Source organism: Lingula anatina, chromosome 10 (assembly GCF_051362555.1).
Source record: "Lingula anatina isolate TDL-2025a chromosome 10, LinAna3.0, whole genome shotgun sequence".
NCBI lineage: Eukaryota > Metazoa > Brachiopoda > Lingulata > Lingulida > Lingulidae > Lingula > Lingula anatina.
The window spans coordinates 15,394,031-15,406,834 of record NC_141776.1 but is presented as its reverse complement, the minus strand read 5'-3'; the positions used below and the strand labels follow the sequence as shown (position 1 = coordinate 15,406,834).

Genomic DNA, 12,804 nt, shown 5'->3' with positions numbered 1-12,804 from the left:
CATCACACGTTTCACAATACAGCAAAGCAAATGAAGGATAACAATCCTGGCAAACGGCAGCTGCATTGGCTTTACAATGGTCAATTAACCTACACTGGCAGGTGTATTTTTTGGGTCCTTTAACTTTTAGTTTTATTGTTCCTTCTGAAATGTTTACCTTCTACCTAATAATATAAAGTATACATAGAGACAATAAAAAAAAGACATATCTAACTAATATATATTAAAAAAAAATAATAATAATAATGGATACGTTGAGGACTAATATGCACAATTTCTTTATACCTTAAACTATTCTAAGAGTAACTGATGATAATAATATCAATACCGTAATTGCTCTGTCTCCGTCTGAAGACAGGCTGCCTTGTAAGGTGACAGGAACAGGAGGTGGATGTGATCTCGGAGAGTTACCCAACCTGTGCCGTAGTAATCATTTTGTTGGCAAAGGCAATAATCAACCTCTGCTGCTAGGACACCTCTGCTAGTCTTCAGGGCCAACCTTGTAGCACAGTTTGTAATGTTGCCGTGGCCACAGGAGAACGCTCTCTCCATCTGATCTATCCATTCATGGGTTTTAGAAGGGACTGTTCCATCGCAGGGATGAAACAGATCTGATAAGTCTTGCAGAGAATGTCTTTCCCTCTCTTCTGCCCATCGGAGTCCTTGTCTGTCAGCCTCTACGTGTCTCTGCTCCGTCAGTTGGGGGATGTTCTCGATCAATGCGTGGAACTGTTCCTAAGACTTTTTTTTTTCTGGTATTTCTTTTTCGCGTTCACTAAGCCCAGGTCCTGGCGAGCTAAGCCACTGTAAAGATAGTACCTTTACTTTTCAATGTTCTTGGATAACGCAATGATGGTTTGGCCATGTGAATGTTGGGGCAGGGTCTTTTGGGCTTTATGAACCAAAAAAACCACAACCTCAATGGTGAAGTTTCTTATTAATTTAATAAATTGTTAAATGGGGGAATAACCCACGATGCGTGTGCTTGTTAAAGCTAACTGTCCCCTTCCTTGTATCTAGTTAACTCTACGTGACCGCGACGTATTCCCCTACAGAGTAAACTTGCTCAACTCGATTCAGAACTAGAACTGAACTCTCGTCTCTATATATCAAATCATCACCAAATCAATCTTTTATATATACAGGCGGTCCCCCTCTGGTAAAGTTAAATAGTACTTTATGATTTATCATATTGTATAATAAGTGTTCAATGAAATTGTTACTGTACTTCTAATGACGTAGGAGGGTGACCCTCAAGATTGTCCATCCACTGGTTCCCAGAGATCAAAGCATTGTTTCTCATAAAGGTGGGAACTCTTAGTACTGTCCATCCACTTGTTGTCCTATAGTCAATTAATAGAACAAACCACACAAACTATGCCTTTGTCTTAGGTCTAATTTCAAAATTAAAAATAAAATTGCATCAAAGAATAATTAAAATATTTAAAATTAAGTCAAAATATATAATTGAAATTCATTTTAACTTTACAACGTATGTTTTGGGTTCATAAACATGACTTTTTATCATTGTTTGGTTTGTTAATTATATCTTCTGATAGAATGTTGTTTATAAATTTGTATGGACTTCTCTGTCGTGTTTGCAACAAAATTTTGCACAAAGTTTGTGTTCACCATCCAAACAGACTTTTACTGCTTTGGATTTGCATATGCCACATTTGTCATTATTTCTATTATTTTCTGTTTCTTCAAGGAGCTCGCCTGAGACACTCCTCACTATTCTTTTTTATTGCAGAAAATAGAATGAATAACTATACAATTGTAAGTCAACTAATAAAATAATTATCGATACCTGAAGTGACACACAGGATCATATACTGAGAGAAACAGAAAAAAAAACAAAGACAATAATATAAAGTATACATAGAGCCAAAAAAAAGACACATCTAACTAATATATATTTAAAAAAATAATAATAATAATGGATACATTGAGGACTAATACGCACAATTTCTTTTTACCTGAAACTATTCTAAGAGTAACTGATGATACTTATAATAATGATAATAATATCAATGCCAAAGTTGCTCCATCTCTGTCTGAAGACATAAGGTGACAGGAACGAGTAGTGGATGTGATCTCGGAGGGTTACCCTACCTGTGCCATAGTAATCATTTTGTTGGCAAAGGCAATAATCAACCTCTGCTGCTAAGGCACCTCTGCTAGTCTTCAGGGCCAACCTTTTAGCACAGTTTGTAATGTTGCCATGGCCACAGGAGATCGCTTTCTCCATCTGATCTATCCATTCAAGGGTTTTAGAATGGACTGTTCCATCGCAGGGATGAACCAGATCTGATAAGTCTTGCAGAGAAGTCTTTCCCTCTCTTCTGCCCATCGGAGTCCTTGTCTGTCAGCCTCCATCTGTCTCTGCTCCGTCAGCTGGCAGATGTTCTCGATCAACGAGTGGAACTGTTCCTGAGACATCTTTTCTTTTCTGGTCTTTCTTTTTTGCGTTCACTAAGCCCAGGTCCTGGTGAGCTAAGCCGCTGTAAAGATAGTACCTTTACTTTTCAATGTTCTTGGATAACGCGATGATGGTTTGGCCATACGAATGTTGCGGCACGGTCTTTTGGGCTTCATGAACCAAAGAAAACCACAACGTCACTGGTGAAGTTTCTTATTAATTTAATAAATCATTAAATGGGGGAATACCCTTGGTGCGTTTCCTTGTTAACGCTAACTGTCCCCTTCCTTGTATCTAGTTAACTCTACGTGACCGCGACGTATTCCCCTACAGAGTAAACAATCCAAGAATTTAATACTAACTCTCGTCTCTATCTCTCTATATATCAAATCATCACCAAATCAGTCTTTTATACATACAGTCCCCCTCTGGCAAAGTTGAATGGTACTTTGATTTATCATATTGTATAAGTGTTCAGTGAAATTGTTACTGTCCTTCTAATGATTCCCCCCACTTTTATTTAAAGAGCCGAAATAGGGTAAGTTCCCCCCCCCCCCCCCCCACAGTAATTAACAATACATGTTTGAACATGTAAAAAATATTTTCCAATAACAATGACCTCCAGCCTTTAGACTGACGTTAATGCTAACGTCATCACAGCAGTGTTAATCATTGTATCTGTAAATAATATATAGATAAATAATGAATGATAATCAAATTAATGAGAAAGGTAAATATACTGATGGTAACTTTCATAGCTCCGATGATCTCCCGGATCAGGAAGAGGAGCTGGGGCTTCAGTGAAATTTGAATTTTGCTTTAGAATTTAATACTAAGAAATGGTAATTTTTTCATAATTTTCCAGAATTGACCAAAGTTTGCTTTTGGACTCGCAAATAAATGCTACAGTGAAATGTTGGCCATACGTCTCTGAAACACGCCAACATGTCTGCGACAAAATTTTTAGCAAATCTTCTTTTTTTGCAATCAAGACACGCCATATCCATGAGAGAATTACATTTAATATGTCTATGAACACCCCTCCAAGTATTATTTTGTAATTCAAACAAAGTCCGTATTCACAATTGAAACAAATGGCGTCAGCCTGGGAATTGCAGTCACCATATCTATGAACAACTCTCTATGCGGCATTTTGTAATGCATTGTCTGTGTCTTCAAGGAGCTCTTCTGTTGACCCTGTCTGGGTCAGATGACTCAAGGGAACATGACAAGAACATGCAACTTCAAAAATGTTCTTCTTTTCCACATTTATGGCAAAATTTTTCCACATGCAGGACATTTAGGTTCTTTTCCCCAGAGTCCAGTTCCATTGCATCTGTAACATCGTACATGTACACTGCCCTGACCACTGCTAGAAAATTGTACATGAAGACCTGTCTTAGGTTTTACAGCTATAGATTTCAGCATATGATTTACATTTTCAGTTGCAACGACATTCAAATTCTTTTACTGTTGGTCTAGGCTGTGAGGCCCACTCACTCTTCCCTACTTTTTACTCCTTGGGCATCCAATCTAATTTTTCTTCCACTTGCTGTCTGAGTGCTTAGGGCACTGGCCTTGCTTTACAAGATATAGGTTTAGCCCCTTCTTGCAATTTGATGTCAGCTTTGAATGATGTCACTCTTCCTAATGTTTTGTCGAAAACTGGTGATTCCATTAATTCTTAGTGTCTTTTTGGGCTGAACATTTTCCATGCTACATATGCGATTCTTTTTTAACATCTTTATTCTCTTAAAAGGTTAAATATTACTAAAGTAAAATTAAAGATGGTAAGTCGCCGAAGCATTATAAGCTAACCCTTGAAATATCAAGTCATTAAGTTAGATTTAAAAAGAAACTAATAAATAATAATAATTTTTAAAATATTATATTTAAAGAAAAGACTAGTCACAAATATATAATATATATAATATATATACAAATATATACTAATACTGATAAAAGACAAGTAAACTAATGCAAACATATAAAATAATAACTTAAAAATGACTTATGACTCCAGAACGATGGGTCAGAAAATCAGAAGGGGCATCCTGGCTTGAAACTGTCACAGTACAATAATAATACTACTGTACATTACCCACTAGTTTGCTAACAGGCATCTTCACTGGACTTAAAAGTAACTCTATTAGGGCTTCCTTCTTCTTTTTACTTCTCCTTGTATTGTACTTTAAAAAAGTTTTTTTTCTTTGTTAATTGGTAAGGTTTTGTGGTTTTTTTGGCTGTGTTTAGAAGCAAAGTGATTGCAAATGAATATTTTTTTTACATTTTTGTTTGCACAATTCAAACACCATATCAGCTGTTTCGTGACATCCTTCTAGATGGATGCTGCTTCCGATGTTTGACCATTTGCTGATCCAGTTGGCATAATATGCTGTTTGATCATCACTGCATGACACTAAGTTGAGGACAAGTCCTTTTCTATAAACGCCACACTCTCTGGTGAGAGACTGTAGTCAGTGTTATTTCCTTGTTGGGCTTCTTCCTGACCAAATCTTGGATATGTTGATTTGATGACTTTCAGACATGTTGGGCTGAATAAAGGGCCTAGTGCCTGTTAATGTGATTGAAGGTGTTTCTTCGTCCAGATTTTCCATTTCTACTGATCGACGTAGGCTAGGTAAACAATGTAAATAATATTATGTTTCAAACCTTATGCACTATTAAATGGACCTCATTAAGTCCAGAATTATGGGGTTTACAGTATTTTCACTTTTTACCTGTCAAGTTGTCCGAAGCTACTTTCCCCAACCACAGCAGATGCTTGTTCTACTTCAGCAGATGGCTGATGGTATTTCTCCCCCTCCTCTGGCAGATGTTCTTGCCATTGCCATTTCTGAAAATTTAAATTCACTAATACTGATAAAAGACAAGTAAATTAATGCAAACATATAAAACAATAATTTTTAAAAAAAAGTAATGTTAAAATTAGCAATTGAGAATTTTGGCCTCAATGACACTTTTTTGACATTTCCAACAATGATTTGGTTTTAACAAGGAAATTTCTGAGTTGGACACAACTTGTACCCCAATAACATTTAGTCTTGAGCAGCCCCTTTGATTTATAATTATAAGAAATTAAGACAAGAAATATTGCTAGTTTAGGATTAACAGTATTTTACAGCACCTTACATGTACATATCTGAGGAAAGGAAACATTAAATCCAAGCCAGTCTGTAAAAATATTAGGGTTACAAAAACAACAGGTTTACAGTATGTAAAATTACTACACAATAATTACCTTTCAGAAGCTCTTTCACCATCTCTAAGTTGCCCTTGGTTTCCAATTTCAATGCCCGAATTTCTCTGTATTTAGTCAAAATATCCTCTTGCACTTTCCTAGCTTTTGACCCAACCGTCCCTTTAAGTTTTGCAGCATCAGCCTGGGTTCATGTTCAAAGTTCCATGTTCAAGCGGATATTCTGTTTTTAATAAAGCGCAAGATGCAGTTAACTGTGTTTTGAACAATCTGTTTCGACTTTTAAGACCACCACATCACTTTACAACATACCGTGTTTAAGTGGACCTTATGACTCCAGAACAATGGGTCAGAAAATCAGAAGGGCATCCTGGCTAGAAACTGTTGCAGTACAATAATCACGGTGCTGTACATTACCGGCATCTTCACTGGACTTAAAAGTAACTCTATAAGGGCTTCTTTCTTCTTTTTACTTCTCCTTGTATTGTACTTTTTTTTTAAATTTTTTCGCAAATTCTATTTACATGAGAATGAATAGTCTTTTCTGGCAAAAAGCTGACGGAGTGATAAAAGGTATTACACCACGCAGTAAGAATGTCATACTGACTACTGCAGACCCTTCAATTGTGATTGACTGTGTTAATTGGTGAAACATTTGTTGCAAAAAAGAACCATTGGATGTGTTTTCTTACTTGCACATGTGAGGGTGTTTGCACCAGAAACTATGTATTTTGATGTTTTCTGTGAAATTATCTCAGCGCCAATGTAAGAAATATTATTTTCTTCCACTTTTCCTGCAAGATGCACTTAACTTCCCCTAGTTTTGAGTTAACTTATTAAAATCTTTTTGCCCAGCACGCAGAAAATCAAGTTTTTTTTTTTTTTTTTTGGTAAGGTATGGTGTAAAGTACAGTTGTTGCAAAAACACCCTTTGTTTTGCTTTTACGTTTGCTCATTAGGCAAACTACATTGACTGTTTGATGACATCTCTGGTGGACTTTCTTCTGCAATGTTTACTGTCTCCCGCAAGTCTGGGCAGTCTCTCAGAAAATGTCTAGTAATTTAATGGATAAAAGTTCAGGAGGCAGTTTCATGTTTTTCTTTTCAATTTTCTTGTATTGACTGTCAAATACGGCAATACACTCGCTCAGTCTCTCTCATAGTCTTCAAATGCTGAAAGCTATCATCCTGCTTTACTTAATCAATTGTCAAGTGTCAACTGATCAAATACCTGTTCTCTGATGTGTTTGTGCTTCTCTCACAAAAGTCGGGGCAACCGCTACACCATTTTTTGCTTTAGCCTACTCTGTAATGCTGCCCCGCACTTCTTATTGTTGCTTGTATAACTGGTGTTACCACTTGTCGCCATGCTTATAGTAACAATTGTTATGAACTTGCTCTGCTACAACTTGTTAAATGCTGAAATTTGTCAGAACACACTTTATTCTGCCGCCTTAAAATCACCTTACAAACAAGCCTCCTTTTACCAGAGTGCATATTCTAACTTTGATTTAACATGTTTGGTGGAATTCGTTAACATGCCTCAGTATTCTCATTCAGTTTGACAACTTAATCCTTTGATAAAATGTTAATCGTATGATTGAATGAACTTCCTTATCGTGCTCATGACAAAATTTCATACCTCTTAGCATACTATCCATGGTAGCTCTCAGTCTTCCATTCAATCTTGTGGGTCCTGCAAGGAGAAGACAACAGTGTGAAAAAGTTTTTTCTGTTGAGACTGCCTACGGCAAAAAGCGGGTTGGTGAATTTAAAGAGCTGAACTAAGGATAATCAATCATTGAAATATTTATAAATGTAAAACACTAAGTGTTAAGTTTTCATCAGATACAATGTCCAATGTGGTTCAGACTTTAAACAAAAAAGTAATAATATTAATAATAATTATAGTAATGTCATTGAAGAAAAGAAAATGAGGTATTAAAAAAAAACAATTTTAACTGTAATAAAGAAAGTTGAACTATCTACCAACAAACAATAAGTCCATTCCTGAGATTGGAGTATTACGATACCCTAAGGCAAGGTATGGGTCTTTTCCAGCACCCATAGATTTCTTTAAGATTTTCTTAATAGCCTGAACTGTTCTCTAGCCTGTCCATTTGACTGAGAATAGTGGGGACTTGAGGTATCCTGGTATGGAATTAATTTGGACCAAATTCTTGTGCAGATTTTGTAAACAAATGTCGCCAAGCCTTGGGATGAGGCTGTATGAGCAGTCGAGGCATATCTCTGGCCGAGTTGCAGTTTCCCAAGAAAGAAAGTTGAAATATCTTCTACCAACAAACAATGATAACTTACATTGCCGGCTTTCTGTGGTGTGTTTCTTATCTTGGAAACCTGATTGTCCACACAAATCACAAAAAAAAAAAAGTGTTAGTGTAAGTTGTTTGAAGCTTTACGCCATCCTCATTCACTCTTTTATACGCTGCAGCATATGGCTCATGTCTTCTGTTCCTCCTAAATGAATGACCATTGTAGCTCACTACATGGGACCGAGGATGTGTGTCCCTCTTTACAACAGATGCTGGCTTCCATTCTCCCTGGCATTGAAGATCGACTGATTCTCCTGGGGTTAACTCGGGCAACTCCTTTGCTTTTCTGTCATATATTCTCTTGTACCTCGTCATATATTCTTTTGTACCTCTGCTGTCGTCTATGTATCTGCTGCTTCAGAAGTACTACTTGCAGTTCAAGTAGCTTGGTAACTTAGAACCGAAAACCTCTGCTCCTTCACATCTGAGCTGGGGAAAATCCATTCCTGAGATTGGAGTATTACGATACCCCAAGGCAAGGTATGGGTCTCTTCCAGCACCCATAGATTTCTTTAAGATTTTCTTAATACTCTGAACTGTTCTCTAGCTCTGTCCATTTGACTGAGAATAGTGGGGACTCGAGGTATCCTGGTTTATTCCCCATTCTCTTGCAAAGTTTATAAAGTCATAACTGCCAAATGGCATATTGTCTGAGACAATCGTCTCAGGAATTCCATGTCTTGCAAATGTAGATTTTAAGTGTAGTATTACACGGTCCTGGCTGTTTTTGTCTCAGGGTATTTGGAATAATCTACCACAACCACGTCTTTAGCCTACAAAGCCATAATATCTGCTCCCACTTTCTGCTTTGGCCTGTGATGCCATAGAATGCCTCTTAAGGTATGGCATTAATTTAGACCAAAATCTAGTGCAGATTTTTTAAACAAATGTTGCAAAGCTTTGGGATGAGGCTGAATGAGCAGTCGAGGCATACTATCTCTGTGGCAGTGTTGCAGTTTCCCAAGGAACACGTAATCAATATGTGACCACCCCTCATATCTACCTCCAGTCTTGGTCATATCGGTGCCCACATCTCTGTATGCAAAGATTCCTGACCGTCTGGTGGTGGTCACTTGGTGGTCAGTCTGACCCATCTGGACAGGGTTCTCTAGAAAAGAAATATTCACAAATTGAAGTATCTAACTCCTCACTAGTCAATCATTAATAAGTCCAGTGGCTTAAATTATTCTCTAAACAAGAAACATGCTGTTACAGTTATCTGTTGTATGCTTATCTAAGGAAACTATATATACAAATCTACGACTGTGTCGAAAAAGTCTGTATGCTCTTCAGTTTTGTTCTCCTTGCACAAGTTCAGATACTGTCTGGCAGCATGTCCCAGGACAATGTCATCTCTGTCCTTCTGGTTCTTCTGACACCTTGAGGGAGGGAGGGGTCAGATAAGATGACATGCTTTGCTCCTCTGACATCCATTTTATTGGAATTTTTGTGTGGTGTTGACTTAATCAATCCATGTACAAAACCAACATCGCACATGTACACTGCATTGACATTGGCTAGAAGTTCTAAACGAGTTCAAACCCAGGTCACATCTGTGGCACAGCAGTAAAATGCCATATAATGGCACCGAGTGCAGATATGGTAAACATTTGTCACAAAGCTTCGGGATGATGTTGAATGAACAGTCATACATAATTCCCCCAGGGCCAAACTCTCTGTATGCAAAGATTCCTGACCGTCTGGTGATGGTCTCTTGGTGGACAGTCTGACCCATCTGGATGGAGTTCTCTAGAAAAGAAATATTCACAAAGTGAAGTATCTAACTCCTCACTATTCGATCATTAATAAGTCCAGTAGCTTAAATTATTCCCTAAACAAGAAACATGCTGTTACAGTTATCTTTTGTATTCTTATCTATGGATACTATATATACAAATTAAAAATAAAATACAACGCACATTGTTCAATGTTTCTATCTAATTCTTCAATTAAATGAAGCTGTCTTTCTATTTCCTCTTGAAGTGACATGGTTGGAAAGCCAATTCAGAACTTTAAGATCCCACCGAATCTTAATGAAAAAACAAAAGTATTGGGAAATTTTGATTATATTTCAGTCCATGCCAAATACTTTTCAACTCACTGGCCATTCGGGCTCTGTAAACTGTGTTTTTAATGTTAATTCTACTCTTGAGAGTGCAGTACTGAAACTAAAAGTGCTTAATTAAACTAAGGTTCTGTTGGCTACTACAATTTTGCAAGGCCCTTTCCTATGGCACAACGTACGCTCTTTGCATTCCTGAATAGTTTAAACGTACCCTATCTCTACTAAACATGCCCTGTGAATCTTTCCAGAAACCCCTGTGATGCCAAAAATATATGTTGGGGCGACTTTTTGCATATGCTTTGAGATGTAAATTTGTTTTAACTACCTTTTCATTGTAAGACCCTGTATCTACATAACGTGGCAGCAGTTGTCCAATGATGACTAACGTAACGCTTGGGAAACTGATCAAGTCCTCAGCAAATTTCAATACCTCCTGTGCAGCTTCCATGTTTCTTTGCCAAATTGTTGCCTCCTACTTGAAGGTATACTACATCTGGGTTATAGCTAGCTAACATATGCATTTCATTTCTAAGAGACTTAAGGCCCTTACTAATTACACCTCCCCCTATGCCATGACAGACAACTTGTACACTAGTCCCATCAAAACCCAGATTAAAATAGTCTTCTTGCAGATTTTCTACAGTTTGCCCTAACCTACGAATGTATGAGTGACCCAGTGCTAAAACCTTGTGAACCATTCTGAATAATGCGAGACAAGTCAAGTTCTGTGTAAACTGAATGCAAAATTCACTAAATACTGCAATAGCTTAAACTTTGAGCTTAAATACTCAAACAGGTTCTAAAATTTAGGTACTCACCCTTGTTGTGAATTTGATTAACTGGTGATCGCCTCTTTATGGTACACTTGCGTTTTGCTTGATATTCCTTGTGGTACTGAAAAACTTCAAGAAACTTTATGAAATTCATTAAAAACTCTTCTCTCCTGAGCATGTACTGCTAGGTTGAAAATTTCTCAGGAAGTGAGAGAGAGTGTTCTTTGTTTTTGGTGAAGCTGAACTCCTTATGATTCTGATTGGCTGATCATAATGAGACTAGGTTGTCCAATCAGGTTTTGCTATACTGGTATCCGACCAGTGTCACTTGGTAGTAATTAACTTAACAGCGTGAAATACTGGTATCCGTTCAGATACTGCAGCATGCCCCAGAACAATGTCATCTCTGTCCTTCTGGTTCTTCTGACACCTTGGGGGAGGGAGAGGTCCGATAAGATGACATGCTTTGCTCCTCTGACATCCATTTTATTGGAATTCTTCTGTGTGGTGTTGACTTAATCAATCCGTGTACAAAACCAACACCGTTCATGTACACTGTCTTGACATTGGCTACAAAGTTCTTAATGAGTTTAAACCCAGGTCATATCTGTGGCACAGCAGTAAAATGCCATATAAACACTCCTCACTATTCTTTTTTTTTATTGCAGAAAATAGAATGAATAACTATACAATTGTAAGTCAACTAATAAAATAATTAATTATCGATACCTGAAGTGGCATACAGGATCATATACTGAGAGAAACAGAAAAAAAATAACAAAGACAATAATAAAAATTATACATAAGAGACAAACAAAAAAAGACATATCTAACTAATATATATTTAAAAAAAAAATAATAATAATGGATACATTGAGGACTAATACGCACAATTTCTTTTTACCTGAAACTATTCTAAGAGTAACTGATGATACTAATAATAATGATAATAATATCAATACCAAAGTTGCTCCATCTCTGTCTGAAGACAGGCTGCCTCATAAGGTGACAGGAACGAGTAGTGGATGTGATCTCGTAGAGTTACCACACCTGTGCCGTAGTAATCATTTTGTTGGCAAAGGCAATAATCAACCTCTGCTGCTAGGGCACCTCTGCTAGTCTTCAGGGCCAACCTTGTAGCACAGTTTGTAATGTTGCCGTGGCCACAGGAGATCACTTTCTCCATCTGATCTATCCATTCAAGGGTTTTAGAAGGGACTGTTCCATCGCAGGGATGAAACAGATCTGATAAGTCTTGCAGAGAATGTCTCTCCTTCTCTTCCGCCCATCAGAGTCCTTGTCTGTCAGCCTCCACCTGTCTCTGCTCTGTCACTTGGCATTTGTTCTCGATCAACGCATGAAACTGTTCCTGAGGCATCTTTTTTTCTGGTATTTCTTTTTCGCGTTCACTAAGCCCAGGTCCTGGCGAGCTAAGCCACTGTAAAGATAGTACCTTTACTTTTCAATGTTCTTGGATAACGCAATTGATGGTTTGGCCATGCCAACGTCTGACACTGCTGTCTGATTGCCCATCAGGTGAGAGAGGTCAGCCCTGTCACCTATGTGTACTTGCTTGCAACATGTGTTGCACATGTGTGCTTTTAGTGATAAGTTCTCGTCAGATACACATGTCCAACTAAAAACAAAAAAGTAATAATATTAATGATAAAAATAGTAATGTCATTTAAGAAAAGAAAAAACGAAGTATTAAAAAAAATAATTTTAACTGTAAAAAAGAAAGTTGAACTTCTTTTACCAACAAACAATGATAACTTACATTGCTGGCTTTCTGTTGTGTGTTTCTTATCTTGGAAACCTGATTGTCCACACAAATCACAAAAAAAAAGTGTAAGTGTAAGTTGTTTGAAGCTTTAAGCCATCTTTATGCACTCTTTTATACGCTGCAGCTTATGGCTCGTGTCTTCTGTTCCTCCTTAATGAATGACCATTGCAGCTTACTACATAGGACAGATGATGTGCGCCCTCTTAAC

At 37.4% G+C, this 12,804-nt stretch overlaps 1 long non-coding RNA gene across 3 annotated transcripts; it reads right to left on the bottom strand.

The window, feature by feature from the left end:
• Window positions 1-2,976: 2,976 nt before the first annotated feature.
• Window positions 2,977-9,731, bottom strand: LOC147759667 (uncharacterized). Of its 3 annotated transcripts, XR_015331425.1 has the most exons (5): window positions 8,979-9,731; window positions 7,285-7,338; window positions 5,685-7,061; window positions 5,164-5,279; window positions 2,977-5,059 (listed from the first exon to the last, which is right to left on the bottom strand). It is a non-coding gene; the product is annotated as an uncharacterized LOC147759667 (long non-coding RNA). The 3 variants fall into 3 exon arrangements; XR_015331424.1 differs by having other exon boundaries at window positions 7,285-9,731; XR_015331423.1 differs by having other exon boundaries at window positions 5,685-7,338.
• Between the last annotated feature and the right edge of the window lie 3,073 nt (window positions 9,732-12,804).